We start from the raw sequence: 18,474 nt of genomic DNA, 5'->3' as shown, positions 1-18,474 counted from the left end.
AGAGTGACCTGCATTTTTTATCATTGTGGAAGCTCTTTTTGTGGGCGCACCAAACACGGCTGGAAATGTACTGTCTGCAAGCCCTATTATTGACTCCTCAGGAGACACATCCCACACTAAAACAGCTGCACTTTATTGTTCTTCTTGGGCAAGAACAGTTTTTCAGTAAGGCACAAGCTCACTAAATTATTGTTACCCTCAGTTAGCCATTGCCAGCCAAACAATGCATGGTGACCTTACATCCCTGCTTGCCACTGCTCTAAAGCAACTCCCTCCTACTGCCAAACACCAGGTTATCTTGGTAAATCACTCTGTATATAATAAAGCTTTACCCAACCCCTCCCTTTAGCACTCTCTGGTGAAGACACCATTATTCCTTCCTCTCTGTGCACTCCAGGAGTCCCTCACTGGAACACAACAACAACCACTTGCTGCACTATAAGGCAAGAAAGGTCTGTCTGTACACTCCAGGAGTCCCTCACTGGAACACAACAACAACCACTTGCTGCACTATAAGGCAAGAAAGGTCTGTCTGTACACTCCAGGAGTCCCTCACTGGAACACAACAACAACAACCACTTGCTGCACTATAAGGCAAGAAAGGTCACGTCTTATCATGCTGTTTTAAGGGTCTTTTTAGTTTAGTTTTCCATAATGTTACTTACTGACCAGCAAGTGTGTCTTAGGGATCTATCTACCAGGAGACAAAAATACACACAAAACAAATCTATCTATCTATCTATTATCAAGAGAGAGAGAGAGAGAGAGAGAGAGAGAGAGAGAGAGAGAGAGAGAGAGAGAGAGAGAGAGAGAGATCCCTACAAATCTATCTGTGTCCTTCCCTCCTTTGTTCCTTCATTCTCTCCTTCCCTCTCTTCCCTCCTTCCTGCCCCTCCTACATGTATGCAAAGGAAGGAAGGAAGGAACAAACAAATAAACACACACAAAAAAAAACATTGGGAAGAAATGAGAAATTAATCAATATTACCTTGAGTCTCAATGCAGTGAGGGACTTTCCTTCCTCCTGAGCCTTCCTCTTCTTCCTCTTCTTCTTCACACATCCTGCAGGTTGGAGGAAGAGTTAGTAGTAGTAGTAGTAGTAGTAGTAGTAGTAGTAGTAGTAGTAATAGTAGTAGTAATAGTAGTAGTAGTAGTAGTAGTAGTAGTAGTAGTAGTAGTAGTAGTAGTAGTAGTAGTGGTGGTGGTGGTGGTGGTGGTAGTAGTAGTAGTAGTAGTAGTAGCAGCCAAGAAGCAGTGTGGTCGCCTGGATGAGATGCAGGCTCTCCTTCTCCCTCCTGAGGTCAGCCTTGGTCTGCCTGAGAGGAACCAGGTCACCTGCACCCAAAACCACCCGCATTGCTGACCTGGACTTTGAGGCGACGGTGGTTGATAGTCGTATCAACCACAAGCTCTGTTAGCTTAAAAATAATATGTTTAGTAAAGTTTGTAATATTAAATAAGGATGGTTGTCGGCCACAGTCATTGGCGGGGTGGGGCCAATGAATTGCTTTGTGAAAGGATATGAGAGAATATACCGCTCACAACGCAACTCTAATAGATGGAGGCCCGTAAAAAAAAAAAAAGTAGTAGTAGTAGTAGTAGTAGTGATAGTAGTAGTAGTAGTAGTAGTAGTAGTAGTAGTAGTAGTAGTAGTAGTAGTGATAGTAGTAGTAGTAATAGTAGTAGTAGTAGTGATAGTAGTAGTAGTAATAGTAGTAGTAGTAGTAGTAATAGTAGTAGTAGTAGTAGTAGTAGTAATCCAGTCACTTTCTCACTTTATTCTGTATCTCTCTCTCTCTCTTTCTTTTTTTCAGTAGTAAATATTTTTCCTCACTATCTCACTTTTCACTATCTTTCATTTTCTCACTTTTTTCTCTCATTTTCTTATTTTTCATTGATATTTTGTTCTCACTAATTATTTATCCTCCTCCTCCTCCTCCTCCTCCTCCTCCTCTCCTTCTTCTTCCTCCTCTTCCTCAATGTCCTTGTATGCTGAAAAAATAAATAAATAAATAATTGGTAATAATAATAATATCTATGTCGGATGTCCTATCTATTACTGCAAGCCATGAAGTTGTTGAATAAAGCATGTAACAATCTATGTATCTATCAGTCTATTGTATGAAGGTTTTCTACAGCTGATAATTGCAATGTGTTAAATCTATTGCCAAGTTTGGGTTCTTCATTATGATCTATTCTACAGAGGGCACTGCAGCTGTCAATTCTTCTATTTCTCGTCCAAACACACTCTGAGTGTCATGATCTAAGGTGCTGGCTGTACTTGTCCTAACAAAACACTCACTACAGGTCTTGTTGACTCACAAAACTCATACGTACATGCTGCCTTGCTAAAGAGACTTTCTATACAACACATCATTCTGTGTTGATTTATACCGTGGCTGTCATGTGTCTCAAGATGGCCTAGACTCAGGGGTGTTTCTTGTTATGTGCAAACAGTTGCATAGGCCCCCCAAGCAGCCATTGTTATTATTTTTTATTATTATCATTGCGGCTACCTTGGAAATGTGATACAAAATGGGCTGACTGCTTCAATCACTAGGAAAATGTTGGACTCCGTGGTGGCTGAGATTAAACGGTCCAAGTATTGTTGAGTCATGGTACTACTGACGCAAGCCAGATGTTGGTTGTCACAAGGACCGTCAACACTGATGAAGCGCTGGAACTCAAGGAACACTTTCTAGCATTTCCTGTGGCTTCCCAAACAACACAGGTCTTTGTTTATCATCTTTGATTCAGAACAGGCCTGAGTATTCCTTCTGACAACTGCAGAGGACAGTCGTATGACAATGGGGCCAAGCAAGGAGCAGGCTCCTGCCACAAGGCAGCTTGATGTAGCACTTGACCTCCTCATGAAGGCAACAACCTCAGTGAGAAGATACAGAGCTTTGCTGCTGTATGTGACCAGATGAATGCTGTGCTTAAGAGGCACAGAGAAACACTTTGCCTATGAAGCCCCAGGCTATCAAGAGGTTACCAACTTAATTCTTTAACATGGTTGTGGACACCACCATTGACTCATTAAAGGAAAGCTTTCAAACACTGGCAGAAATCAGAGACAAATTTGGAGTGCTGCTGCTCAACTTTATAAGACTGGCTGGTGAGGCGTTGTCCAAGCAATGCCACGAGCAGCTCTCTACCACTCTAAGCACTGGGAATAAAAACCACATTAATGGAAAGGCACGGGCTCTTGAAATCAACAACTTGTCGCCCGTGCCTTCGGATGACTTGACTGCATTGGGGTTTCTCTCCAACATCCACAAAAATCAGCTGAAAGAACTTTACGGCAATCTGTGGATTGCTCTACAGACTGCCGGCACTCTCCCAGTGACTGTGGTCTCAACAGAGAGGAGCTTTTCAGAGCTAAAGCTCATAAAGTCCTGCCACCCATGGGACAAGATGGCCTCAGTGGACTTGCAATAATCAGCATCAATCAGGAGATTGGCAAACAGCTGCCATCACACGACCATGTCATCGACGGCTTTGCTACTAAAAAAGCCAGAAGGCAGGAGTTTTGAAGGCAGTGACACTGTGACCATGAGGGATCACCTCACACACACACACACACACACACACACACACATGAAGGGGCTCACTGTGTTACCAGAGGTCCACATTCACCGCACCAACAACAACAACTGTCTTACTGGTTTCTCTTTTTATACGTTGCTCTTTTGTAGGGATGCAATGAATGGCCTAATGCATCCTATGTTCTTTACTGCAATGCCTAACACATGTTTTTATAAGTTGCTCTCTTGTAGGGATGCAATGAATGGCCTAATGTATCCTATGTTCTTTACTGCAATGCCTAACACATGTTTTTATAAGTTGCTCTTTTGTAGGGATGCAATGAATGGCCTAATGCATCCTATGTTCTTTACTGCAATGCCTAGCACATGTTTTTATATGTTGCTCTTTTGTAGGGAGGCAATGAATGGCCTAATGCATCCTATGTTCTTTACTGCAATGCCTAACACATGTTCATCTTGTGCAGTGGCCTAGCTTTTGGGGAGGTATATTTTTATATGTTTGGTATTATTCCTGTATTATATTCATATAATATCATTTGTAACAGTACATTCCTCAATGAGTGTAACATTTCCTAACATTTATAATAAACAAAGGAAAGGCACCACTTGGGAGATGGCACGATGCAGGGCTGGTAAGTCCTGGAGGGAAGGAGGAGGCAGAGGAGGAAGAGAAAGAGAGGAGGAGGAAGGGTGGTCAATGGGAGTGTAGTAGTAGTAGTGGTGGTGTTCAAATGGTTTATGTTAGAGATCGTGATGAAAAAATTTGGTGGGATTTTACTTTTTTGAGTGATATATGTTGACCTTTTTGCTGCTTCTGCTAAAACTATACAATTAAGGAGACTATAATTTGGTGTGGTGTTAGGACAAGGGTGCGGCCAGGTGTGGGTAAAAGGGGGTTACTGGCGGTGGAGTAGCAGTTGAGTTATAGTTGAAAAAGTAGCAGTTGTATGAGAAAAAAGAAGATCCTGATTTGAATTTTCCTAGTAATATATATCTACTTTTTTGCTTCTCCTGCTAAAAGTCTACAAGTTAGGAGACTATAACTTGGTGTGGTGTTAGGGCAAGGGTGTGGCCAGGTGTGGGTAAAAGGGGGTTACTCTAAGTGGAGTAGCCGTTGAGTTAAAGCTGAAAAAGTAGCAGTTGTATGAGAAAAAAGAAGAGCCTGATTTGAATTTTCCTAGTAGTGGTAGTAGTAGTAGTAGTGGTAGTAGTAGTAGTAGTAGTAGGAAGAGGAGGAGGAAGAGGAGTAATAGTTGAGAGAGAGAGAGAGAGAGAGAGAGAGAGAGAGAGAGAGAGAGAGAGAGAGAGAGAGAGAGAGAGAGAGAGAGAGAGAGAGAGAGAGAGAGAGAGAGAGAGAGAGAGAGAGAGAGAGAGAGAGAGAGAGAGAGAGAGAGAATTACATAGAAAATCAGACCACACAGACCCCATGGTCCAGACTAGGTGATCTGTCCTTAAACCTAAGTGATTCTACACTAATCAGATGGCTCCAAAACGTTGTTTTTCTACTCTAGTTAATATTAAGTTCAAGGAAGTGACGGTCGAGCTTGTTTTTAAAGGAGTCAATCGTGTTACAAAATTGTTCCTCGTTCGCAAAGTGTCATCAATCATAAACAATTTTGTTCTGTCTAAATTCGTGAAACCATTAAGTATTTTAAAACATTCGATCAGTTTTCCTCGGAGGCGACGTTTCTCAAGAGAGAACATGTTAAGGGTGGAAAGCCTTTCTTCGTAGCATTTGTTGCGCAAGGAAGGGATCATTTTCGTTGCCCGACGCTGAACACCTTCTAGTTTAGCAATGTCCTTTGCATGGTGGGGAGACCAAAACTGTACCGCATATTCCAAGGATAAACTATTGTAGGGCGAAAGTATTACATCTTTATTCTTGAATAAAAATTTTATTTTAATGAAGCCCAACATTCTGTTCACTTTATTTGCTGCATCGATGCATTGATGTGAGAATTTGAGGTTTGACGCGATTTTGGCCCCCAGGTCCTTAATGCATTGAACGCTTGTGAGTTTTACGCCGCGCATTTCATAATCAAACTTCTTATTTTTTGTTCCAACTTGAAGTACCTGGCACTTTCCTACGTTCCGACCAAGCTGAAATTTTGTGCAAATCCTCTTGGAGGCTTTGCCTGTCCTCATCAGTGAGAACCGAGTTACCAATCTTTGTGTCGTCTGCAAATTTACTAATGTGATTATTGAGTCCAACATCCACGTCGTTGATGTATATAATGAAGAGCACTGGGCCAAGAACCGAGCCCTGAGGGACGCCACTAGTGACCGGCGCCCACTCTGAGTTAAATCCGTCAATCACCACTCTTTGTTGTCTGTTGCTCAACCAATTCGCGATCCATTGGTTTACTTGACCGTCAATGCCTATTTGCTTTAATTTATAAAGTAATTTATCATGTGGGACTTTATCAAATGCTTTCTGGAAATCAAGATAGACTACGTCCACTGATTTGGTTACGTCATAAACTGAGAAGAGGTCGTTATAAAAGGTCAATAGGTTTGACAGGCAGGATCTTTTGTTACGGAAGCCATGTTGTGAATCCCCAATTAATGAGTGGCTTTCAAGGTAACTCACAATTTTGTCTCTAATTATGCTCTCGAGTAGCTTACCTACAATTGAAGTTAGACTAATGGGTCTGTAATTACCTGGTATTTTTTTTACTCCTTTCTTAAAAATCGGTGTCACGTTAGCCTTTTTCCAATCCGAAGGGACGATGCCTTGTCGCAAGGACATATTGAATACGGTAGTGAGGGAGGAGAGTATTTCGCTCTTTGTTTCTTTAAGCAGTATAGGATATACTTTGTCGGGTCTGGGACTTTTATTTGTTTTAAGTGAATGGAGAGCTTTAAGGACTTCATCGGTTGTTATTTCAAAATTAGGCAATGCATGCTCGAGATTTACAATAGTACTGGTGTTGGTGGTAGGGGGAGGAAGACTGTTAGTATTAAACACCGAGGAAAAGTAATTGTTTAAGAGGTTTGCAATGTGTTGGCTGTCAGTCACTAGTGCACCGTCGCTGTTTGTTAAAGGTCCAATACCACTTTTGATCGCCTTTCTGTTGTATATGTAACTGAAGAAAGATTTTGGATTATTTTTACAGTTGGCTGCAATATTTTCTTCATATCTACGCTTTGCCTGACCTACTAGTCTTTTTACTCGTCGCCTGGCATCATTATAAAGTCTAATATTTTCGGGCGTGCTTTGTTCTTTCTTTAACCTGTAAAACAATTTTCTCTCATTGACTGATTGTTTAATTTCACTATTAAACCACGGTGGGCTTTTATTAGTGTTAATTCGCTTCTCACACAAGGGGACGAATGTGTTCTGCTGAGTGAGTAAGTGATTTTTAAAGCTTAGCCAGGTGTCCTCTACATTGCCGTCATCTGATAGTTGTATTTCTGTTAGTTTTTGTCGGATTTCTACGAAGTTAGCTCTTTTGAAATTGGGCACCTTTACTTTATTTTCAGTCACTGATGATTGAGCTCTAATGTCGACGCACACTAATTTATGATCGCAAGAACCGAGGTGTTCTCCTACCGTGACATTACTGACTAGGTTATCTTGGGTCGTTATAACAAGGTCGAGTATATTATTTTGTCAAGTTGGTTCAGAAACCATTTGGCTTAGATAATTTTCTTCTAGAAATTCGATCATTCTATGTGACTTGCCTTCTGTACCTGACAGTGTTGCCCAGTCGTTATGGGAGAGGTTAAAGTCTCCTAATATCAGTGAGTCATTGTTATTAAGTGACTGCCTTAAGACACTGTACATTTCAAGGTCGTCATCGAGTGATTGCCTGGGAGGTCTGTAGGAGACAGATATATTTAAATTGACTTTTGCAATGTTTACTCGCACGCACAAATGTTCAACGTTACTGTTTCCCGGTGTTTTGTCAGTGGGTTGCAAATAGCTTTTGACATAAAGGGCGACGCCACCGCCTCTACGGTTTACACGATCTTTGTTGAAGAGTCTGTAGCCATCTATGTTGTATTCGGAACTTAAATCAATATTTGTGGTGTCGATAAATGTTTCGGTTATAGCAATCATGTCAAAATTTTCTGTTAGAGCAAGACATCTCAGTTCATCAAATTTGTTTCTTAGGCTACGCGCATTGAAACTAAGGATTTTTAAGTTATCAAGAGGCTTGGTAATAGAGGTGGAGGTACTTGCGAGATCACGGTTACGGGTTTGTTGCGATGCACGGCGTCTATTTACACGGGCGGGGTGGAGGGACGTGGCTGAGGGTCGTTTTTTGATCGGGTGTCATGTACTGCGTCGTTGAGGAGCCTTCCGAATCTGGCTGCCCCGATGGGAGACAGGTGTAATCCGTCCCTGTGGAAGAGTTCAGTTTGTCCATAGAAATTGTCCCATGCGTTGAAGAACTCCACGTCAAGCTCTCTGCAAAGTGTCCGTAAGCAGTTGCTTAGGCTGAAGGCCTTACTGAAGAAGTCGCTCTCCGCCCAAGTCCGTGGTAGAACTCCTGAAATCAAAATGTTAGGGAATTTAGACTTATACTGCTGGATGAGCCTACGGTACTTGTCCAGCAGTTCCTCAGACCGGGTCGTGGTGACGTCGTTCGTACCTGTGTGAATAACAATAAGAGAGAGAGAGAGAGAGAGAGAGAGAGAGAGAGAGAGAGAGAGAGAGAGAGAGTCTTTAGTCACTCCTTTAGAAACACACACACACACACACACACACACACACACACACACACACACACACTTACTTAGCCAGACTTGAAGGCAGGAGGAGGAGGTCTGTCAAAGTTCCATGGCGTAGAGTCACTCCTTCTTGCCTCCTGGAACACTTGCCGATGGGTGGTGGGTCCAGCGGCTGTAATGAAGTGTTGTGTATCTTATAACACTATGAAGGGCTTTAGTAAGGGGGATATTAATAAGATTATTATAAGAACATAAGAACGCAGGAGTCTGCAAGAGGCCGGTAGGCCTGTACGAGGCAGCTCCTTTGACCCTAAGCTCCCGTGTATCTAACCCCACCTAATATCGCTGTCCATGAATTTATCTAGTCTATTTTTGAATGTGACAATTGTATTGGCACTCACCACATGACTGCTAAGCCTATTCCACTCATCCACCACCCTGTTAGTAAACCAATTTTTGCCTATGTCCCTGTTGAATCTGAATTTATCCAGTTTAAACCCGTTACTTCGTGTCCTACCCAGTTCTCTTACCAACAAAACCTTATGAATGTCTCCCTTATTAAAGCCCTTCATCCATTTATAAACCTCGATCATGTCTCCACGCACCCTTCGCCTTTCTAGAGAATGCAAGTTTAACTGTTTGAGTCTTTCCTCGTATGGCAAGTTTCTCAACCCCTGAATCATCTTAGTCATCCTCCTCTGCACCGATTCTAACATTTTGATATCCATTCTATAGTAGGGTGACCAGAACTGAACCGCATAGTCAAGATGAGGTCTAACTAATTCTAAATATAGTTTTAGGAAGACTGGGGCTTCTGTTGCTTACGCCCTTGAAATAAATCCCAGTACCCTATTAGCTCGATTTCTAGCTTGAATGCATTGTGCCCTTGGACGGAGATCAGAGCTCACTAAGACCCCTAAATCCCTCAGACCTACTTATGAGAGTGTCATTTAAGCAATAGTTATGTGAGGGGTTGTTCCTACCTACACTCAGAATACTGCACTTCCTACATTGAACTCCATCTGCCATTTATCCGCCCAGTCATATAATCTGTTGAGTTCACCTTGGAGAATACTAGCGTCCTGATCCGACTCAATTACTCTACCGATCTTGGTATCATCTGCAAATTTACTAACATCACTACTAATTCCTGTGTCTAAGTCATTGATATAAATAATAAACAAAAGTGGACCTAATACCGAACCTTGTGGGACCCCACTCGTAACACATCCCCAGTCAGATCTTTTACCATTGATTTGCACTCTTTGCTTCCTATTGCTAAGCCACGCCTTGACCCAGTTCAAAACTTTACCCTCTACTCCGTGAGCCTGTAATTTAAGCAACAGTCGTTGGTGAGGAACTTTGTCAAACGCTTTACTAAAATCAAGATAGATTACATCATAATTTTCATCTCTGTCAACCGCCTCAAATACTTTATTGTAGAAGGACAAGAGATTGGTGAGGCATGACCTACCTTTTGTGAACCCATGCTGCGAGTCGTGAATTAAGCTATGTTTCTCTAAATGCTCCCGAATGTTCCTGGCTATTATGGACTCCAGCATCTTCCCTATAACCGATGTTAAGCTAATTGTTATGGTTAGAGAACTGGGCAGGACATGTAGTAATGGGTTTAAACTGGATACATTCAGATTCAACAAGGACACAGGCAAGAATTGGTTTACTAACAGAGTGGTAGATGAGTGGAACAGGCCTGGCAGTCATGTGGTGAGTGAGTGCCAATACCAACAGACTGGTGGATGAGTGGAACAGGCCTGGCAGTCATGTGGCGAGTGAGTGCCAATACTAACAGAGTGGTGGATGAGTGGAACATATAAGAACATATAAGAACATATAAGAACGCAGGAGTCTGCAAGAGGCCGGTAGGCCTGTACGAGGCAGCTCCTTTGACCCTAAGCTCCCGTGTATCTAACCCCACCTAATATCGCTGTCCATGAATTTATCTAGTCTATTTTTGAATGTGACAATTGTATTGGCACTCACCACATGACTGCTAAGCCTATTCCACTCATCCACCACCCTGTTAGTAAACCAATTTTTGCCTATGTCCCTGTTGAATCTGAATTTATCCAGTTTAAACCCGTTACTTCGTGTCCTACCCGGTTCTCTTACCAACAAAACCTTATGAATGTCTCCCTTATTAAAGCCCTTCATCCATTTATAAACCTCGATCATGTCTCCACGCACCCTTCGCCTTTCTAGAGAATGCAAGTTTAACTGTTTGAGTCTTTCCTCGTATGGCAAGTTTCTCAACCCCTGAATCATCTTAGTCATCCTCCTCTGCACCGATTCTAACATTTTGATATCCATTCTATAGTAGGGTGACCAGAACTGAACCGCATAGTCAAGATGAGGTCTAACTAATTCTAAATATAGTTTGAGGAAGACTTCGGGGCTTCTGTTGCTTACGCTCCTTGAAATAAATCCCAGTACCCTATTAGCTCGATTTCTAGCTTGAATGCATTGTGCCCTTGGACGGAGATCAGAGCTCACTAAGACCCCTAAATCCCTCTCGCACCCAGACCTACTTATGAGAGTGTCATTTAAGCAATAGTTATGTGAGGGGTTGTTCCTACCTACACTCAGAATACTGCACTTCCCTACATTGAACTCCATCTGCCATTTATCCTGGCCTGGCAGTCATGTGGCGAGTGAGTGCCAATACTAACAGAGTGGTGGATGAGTGGAACAGGCCTGGCAGTCATGTGGTGAGTGAGTGCCAATACTAACAGGGTGGTGGATGAGTGGAACAGGCCTGGCAGTCATGTGGTGAGTGAGTGCCAATACTAACAGAGTGGTGGATGAGTGGAACAGGCCTGGCAGTTATGTGGTGAGTGAGTGCCAATACTAACAGACTGGTGGATGAGTGGAACAGGCCTGGCAGTCATGTGGTGAGTGAGTGCCAATACTAACAGAGTGGTGGATGAGTGGAACAGGCCTGGCAGTCATGTGGTGAGTGAGTGCCAATACTAACAGAGTGGTGGATGAGTGGAACAGGCCTGGCAGTCATGTGGTGAGTGAGTGCCAATACTAACAGAGTGGTGGATGAGTGGAATGGACAGTGATGTTGGGAGGGGTTAGTTGACAGGAGCTGCCTTGACAAGACCTACCATAGGCCTATTGCAGACTTCCTGTGCTTTCAGCTGGTGCGTGGCCAGGCAGATGTGTTCCTTGACATGGCCAGACTTGAACCACCTGTGTGTGTGTGTGTGTGTGTGTGTGTGTGTGTGTGTGTGTGTGTGTTAGTTTGATTCATTTCAATGTGTTTGTTTGTTTATTAATTAACTAAATCAGCATTGGTATTCCTTCCCTTCTACCTCCACTCTTTCCTCCCCTTCCCTTCCCTCTACTTTTTCTCTTCCTTTCACATTTTGGTTGTTCACTCCTTCCTTTTTTTTCCTTCCATTTCCTTTCCTTCACTTTTTGCTTGTTCCTTCTTTTCCTTCCCTTCCTTTCCTCTTCCTCTATCTCTTCTCTTCACTTTTTAGTCGTTCGCTCCTTCCCTTCCTCCTTCCCTTCCCTTCCCATGAACAGTAGTGTCTCTCTGTAATCCATGACAGTAATAACAATCCCTTCAACCTTCCTGTGTGTGTAATCCATTTTATTTATCTCCATCTTGAGGCCTCTAAGAGTGGTGTATTAACCCAGCCTCTGCCAACCCACTCAATTATAACAGTGATATAACACTCACTCACCTCAACCTCCACGTTACTTGTCAACACCTTGGCGCAGCACAGTAAGCCACTGGGACACTCACACAGCGTTGGTCTCCCTGGCACCGTTCCTGAAATCAGAGAGAAGCAACAATAATTTGAGCAAGTTGCAGGCTCCTGGGTCCACTGTGTTCCAAACAGCTTGAAGCAACACACTACATGTAACACTAGGAAACAACACACCACTGACACAGCTATGTCACAAAATAATCACAACTTGCTAATACATAAGATGCAGTAAAACCCTGGATATAACAGACCTGCCTACAACAGTTCCGGACATAACGGACAAGGTCAGAGGGTCAGAAATCCACGGGGATCCACCAAGAATAATTTCTGGACGAACTGGTAAGTACAACTGCTTGCCAGCTTGCTCTCCTCTGCTGACCAATCCTTGGGTTACTGTAGTCTTTCCAGCCCACCCGTGAAATATTTCCCTGCTTGTGGTTCACATTCAAATGGAGAACGTATTCACACCACAAAAAATGTCACGCATCAATCCAGGACGTAAATGTAATGGGAAATAGCCAAGCGTTTGTGAGTGTCGGTGCTGACACAGCTTGTGGGGGTCGCTGGGAGCCAAGTTAGGTTTGGTTAGTTTGAATTGATTGGCTTTGGCGTGGTGGAAATAAACAGCAAACATGGCGGGGGTTGTTTACTACCAGAAATACCTCCTGTAAGTCACTCTGCTGTTCAGTACATGCACTGTTCAGTATATGTCACTAAATGGACTGTAGCTCTTGATCTAATCATGATTATAAGTTGACTGCATAGGATGCACTATCCAGCTCTTTCATCAGTATTTGTTTTTGTCTATGTAATTATGTACTGAGACCATCAGCAGAGTGCGGCTTCCCCTCCTCACCATGGGGACTGTGGGGTTGGGAAGCCCACCAGGGGAGTAAACCAGGTGAGCATGCACACCTGGGGAATACACAGCAGGAAAAAAATTGCTTGATTTTGTTCTATCTTGTCCACTTTTGTTCTTTGTGAGCACTGAGTGAAATGTAGAAACAGTAAGCAAGCTGAACCTGTTTTGTGGCTGCGGCAGCACGGCAGGCATTGAAAGTCATCAATCCTTTATGTGATAAAAAACAGTTAGCAGGTTATTTCACAACACAAACTAACTAACGGTTTGGTCTTCCAGTGGTGCACTTGTAAAATTTTATCCATATCCGTAACAATACGGCCCACTGCCAACCTGGCAGCCTCAGTGCCTCGCCAAGTGTGCTGTGCAGCTATACAGACAATGTGCTGACAACACACACAGTAATATAAACTATATGCTTACATTTATTAGGTTCGCCGGTAATATTATAAGTATTTTAAAATAACCGCCACTCATAACGGACTCTCGGCAATAATGAACCAAGTTCCCCCCAATTAGTCCGTCTCATCGAGGGTTTACTGTGCTGCCAGACAGTCTCCTTGATAGTGTCAGTCATACCTCGGTTTATGAGCTTAAATCCTTCTGGAATTTTGCTTGCAAACCATATAAAATGAATGCACATTGTAGTAGTGCTGAAAACACAAAGATTTCACACAGGGGCACCAACACAACCAGGCGCTGCCTCTGTGAGTCTACCACAACGCAGTGTGAGCGCCCTCACCTTGCAGCAAACAAAGGCTTGTGTCCTCAACGTGTACAGACAGGGTGCTCCACACCGTCACCGATCATAAACCAAGGCATTTTTAGTGATTTTTTTTGCTTGTGAATCAAAACACTGGTAAAGTAAGGCACTCGTAAACCCAGGCATTACTGTAGCGACACTGAAAACAAACAAAAGTCTCCACAGGTCAGCGTGACGTGGTACTTACAAGTCTGGTTCCATTGGAGCAGTGTAAGGGCTACAGGTCCCCAACCTGCTGTGGCGGCCAGAGGACTGCTTCACTCATGTCTGCCATCCACTGATGACCTGTAACAGGGCACAAATTAAACTTAACTTGCCAGGAATATTTGTCAAGAGTAATTTAAAAAAAACATACCAATAGCTAACAAATATATGAATGAATAAAAAAAATTGTTTTGTCACCAGAATTTGAGGAAAGATAGGGAGAGAACATTGGAGGAAATAAATAGGGAGAGAAAGGGAGGAGTGAGAAAGGGAGAGAACATTGAAGGAGTGAGATAGGGAGAGAAAGGGAAGAATGAGATAGGGAGAGAACATTGGAGGAAAGAGGGAGAGAAAGAATTGGAGATAAATCTTAAAGACATCAAAATCTAACATAAAGATGGTGCCTGATTACTTCTGGACAAACTATAATGTTGATGTTATTATGGAGACACTGTTTTGTTCAGGAAATCACACAATAATCAACTTCCGCTTCATCCGTAGTACCAAGCTGCAAATTTCCGCCACCCACGCCAAATGCTGGATAAATTTAAACCAACCCAACCCCCCTTCTGTCTTCCAGAACTCCCTTGTTGCTGCACTGCATTCAGGGACCAAAACAGAATTGATATTGTAGGTATTAACTTGGCTGGCTGCCCTCGCTTCAATATTATAAAAAAAAAAAGAATTAAAGAAATCACGGGCCGGGGCCAGCCAAAAATTTAGCAGGCAGAGTATGGGGCCACCTGGTCCTCATTAAAATTAACAATATATAGTGATAATTAACATGGCTTATCACCTTCAGGCAAACTCCAGAAGTACACCCACCAGTAACAACAGAGCAGTGCCACAGCCTGACCTAACCGACCAGTAAATGTTTAATGGTAAAAAGTGCTCAAAATAACGGAAAAGGTCAATAAAAAAGACCAATTAATCTAAGCTAACCACATCTGAATTCTGGAATAACACCCAAGTAGTTAAGGAGGATAAATGTCAAGATTCTTGGGCTAGCCTTTCTTCAATGATGAACTGGTGGAGTGGATATGGCAGCTGCTAACCACATTCATTGTCTCATAGCTCAACTAAAAATAAGTCCACTATAGTCTATCGATTCTAACTTGAGCGCGACGCAGGGATTCCCCACCAGACGACGTTGGTGCCACGTCACTCTCCTCAGAGAGGGTCACTACCTCTCTCTCTCTCTTTTGCATGGCTGTGCGAGAGTGAGATCTGCTTTAGTTGTCCATGGCAGCGTAACGCTGAATGGTGCGGCCTGTTGCAAAGGTCCGTCATGATAACTTTGAGAAGCTGTCAAGGGAAACATGCACCTCTTGAAGGCTGGGCCAGAGGGAGGATTTTATGTTTGGCTTTTTTAAAACTTCTCATATATAAAAATATATATATAATAAATAAATATATAAACTGTAATGTAATGTTATCGGAAATTATGTTTTCAACTACCAATAAAGGGTTAGCGGACTAAAAAATGGTTAGCGGACTTCATTAGTGGACTAAAAAAAATTATTAGTGTTAGCATTAGCGGATTTGCGATAGCTGACCGGCGAAGCAGGAAAATTTGCAGATTAGCGATTAGTGGAATAGTGAATTGCAGACAGGGATGGTGAATACAAGAACTGTGTATTCGAATACAAATACTTCATATTTATACGAATACTCTTAAATACTGATAATTTCAATACAAATATGAATACTTCACAAGAGTATTTGTGAATGCATTCTTGAATACTTTTTGTTGAAGATAACTTTTTTCATGTAGGTAGGTTGGCAATGAGCCTAGTATGGTGCAAGAGCACGTCAATCAGCGGACCGGACGAAAGTGCAGCAGAAGATCCCTCCCCACAAGAGCCCCAGCAGGTGGAGGCAGGACCCTGCTGGCCTCCAGCTTGTCCCATGAAGGGCCACGAGTCTTTAACAGCCTGCCTAAGGAAGTCCCAAACCTAACAGGTTGCCCGGTAAACAGGTTAAAGAATGGGCTGGACAAGCTGCTACAAACAGTCCCAGTGCCGGGCTACACCTCAAGATGTAGGACTACCAACACCATACCGGACCAAATCGCCCTGTTGAGCAGGACCGGGAGCAGCAGCAGCCACGACTGTGAGGCCTCTAAACAACACAACCAAGTAAGTAAGTAAGCAAGCAAGATGGAGGCGTGGAGTGCAGTGGAGGGGTGTGGGTGTGTGCGAGGTCAGGCATGGGCGGGGTTTGGAGGGCAGGATCTACTTCAGGGGCAGTGATGGGCCAGCAGCTAGAAGGGCACGTCACCAGTGGGAGGGAAAGGGCGCTGGGTGGCGGGGTCCCGTGGGCGGCGTCCAGCACGAGTGTCAGGCTTGGTTTGTTTACGTTTGGCTGCTGCTGATGATGATGATGGCTGCTCTTTGCAACGGCGCCTCCTGACAATGTTACGCACCTATATAGCTGTCTTCTCTTATTAATAAAGTGATTCTTCTCTGATTTTCCAACATAGTGCAGGACCCAGGGGCCCATTTTTGGATTTTCGTTTGCGCAATAATTCGTATACCTGAAACCTATTTTTTCACTTAGGGGGAACCTATGGGCATTGGAAACAGCCGGTTGTCACCCTGTGGAGGTGTGCACAACCATACTATGACTGATTTTATTGTGTCAGCCAGGCAGTTGAATCGCGATATTTCTCGATTCATATTTTCTACTCTAGAGAGACAACTATTTGATGTAGATAACTATATTTGGTACCAAATTGACCAGAATTACATGCTGCATGCTACTATATATCAAAAATGACATTTACGGGCACTTTGTACGAACCAGGAGGAAAAAACTCAAAATTTTCACCCAAAAATCATTTTAGTTTCAGATTTCCGAAGACACATTTTCCCTCAGATCTCATCCAGTATCTTCTCTATGTGGTAGAAACATGCACTAAAATCATCCCCAGTTATTGCGCTTTAAAATAATACCAAACAAGTGTATCTCAACTCAATACAATGTGCACTAGCATGCAAATATGTAACATTACCCCCTAATTTTTTAGACGATGACGTGATATTTCTCGTATTGTAATATTTCTCCTGGCAGGAGTAATATCGGGTCTAAGTAGCTATATTTGGTACCAAACTGACCAGCATAACATTGTGCGAATTGTAGTATACATCGGTTGACAATCAGGAAAACGTTTTTGGCTCTGAGGCAAAAAAGTTAAATATTTACCGAACCCATTCGAGCTTCTGATTTGGTAAGAAATTTATTGCTTCGAATCTTTAGGAATATTTGTCCTTTACATCCACATAATATACATAAAAATATCCACCTACTAGTAACATGCTCCAAGCATCGCAGAAATCAACTACTATATTAATGCAAGTGAACGAAACTGAACTGAAAATTTGCATTTGAGTCAGATTAAGTTTTCTATATTGTCATCAAAATAATGTACCGGGACAGGTATCAAGAAAAAAAATGCATGGAATCTTATGCGCAAGAGTATATTTCGTTAGACATGACAATATATACAACAAAACTTCAAATGTATTAGCTGTCACACATGTTTCCTTTACACACAATGCACAGAATAAGAACTCGAGAACTCTACTTTTGGATAACTCAACACTGAAGCTTTTACCACAAGTATCATTTGTATGAAATTGCGGCAATTTGCAAAAGAGAATACATGCATGATCGAGAACTCAAAATTTGGCGAACGCAAAACTTTTTAGCTTTTTCCCACAGGTATTGCATTTGTACGAGATTTCAGTTTGCAAAACAAAATACAGGATGAATTGTATTCACGTATGTTAAAGAACATTTAGTCCTCATCATCTGATCCACTGTCTTCCGCTGGTTGAGTAGTGTTCAAGCAACTCTCTTGACAGGAACATGCTGCACTGCAAGATATATTGTGTTTGCGACAGGAACATCGTTGGCTGGAGCATGTGGTTTTGCAACCGCAAGTCACAAGTTCTATGCAGGCTGTTGGAACCGGTGGAAGTGTCATGAGCTGTGGGCGCAGAGATAATCCAGTGCTGTCAACTTTCCAACCACAGTCTTCAGGTTGTGGGATATCTGGTTTTGGTTCATCTGCCTTGTACCAAATCAATGCTTGGTAGTTACTACGCATAATATGGAGAGACAGCGAGTCTTTAGTTGGTGGAAGCTTTTCAGGGTCGTTTGTTCGATGGAACATTTCCACCCGGAGGTCATTGACAGAAGTTGCCTTGGATGCCGAGTTGTAAATTTTGATGACAAACATTTCTATATCACGCATTTGTACAGTGCCACTACATCTTCAGTGGTAGTTTTTGCTGGAATCAGGAGCTGTGGTTGGTTCATTTGGCGTTGTTTTCGGAACAGAATTTGACTGCCATAGTGTTTTTCGAGTTTTTGCTTCAGTGTACGGACCTGAATGGAAGGATTGACGATACCAGCGTGTCTCTGAAGCGAAATGTACTTCTCGTGCACAGCATCCATGCTGTAAATGTTTCCACGTTGCAATCCTTTGTCCAATATATTCGTGAGCTTGGTGAATGGTGCGTCAGGTTTGGTAGATTCCTTGTCTGATTGAGAACGACATAGATTTTTTTCAGCGTTGTCTTTGCATACTCGATGGTAATGTGCTTCATAGGCTATTATATCGTTCTCGCCAATCCGACATTTCAATGTTTCATCACAAGATGCGTGTTTCCGAATCAC

General features: G+C 42.7%; 1 long non-coding RNA gene across 1 annotated transcript; it reads right to left on the bottom strand.

The window, feature by feature from the left end:
• Positions 1-1,069: 1,069 nt before the first annotated feature.
• Positions 1,070-16,179, bottom strand: LOC126990213 (uncharacterized). The gene is made up of 5 exons (XR_007744120.1): positions 16,030-16,179; positions 13,775-13,872; positions 11,939-12,027; positions 8,291-8,397; positions 1,070-1,992 (listed from the first exon to the last, which is right to left on the bottom strand). It is a non-coding gene; the product is annotated as an uncharacterized LOC126990213 (long non-coding RNA).
• Positions 16,180-18,474: the final 2,295 nt, after the last annotated feature.

This window comes from Eriocheir sinensis, unplaced genomic scaffold (genome assembly GCF_024679095.1).
Source record: "Eriocheir sinensis breed Jianghai 21 unplaced genomic scaffold, ASM2467909v1 Scaffold1498, whole genome shotgun sequence".
Lineage (NCBI taxonomy): Eukaryota > Metazoa > Arthropoda > Malacostraca > Decapoda > Varunidae > Eriocheir > Eriocheir sinensis.
This window is presented reverse-complemented; position numbering and strand designations above follow the sequence as displayed.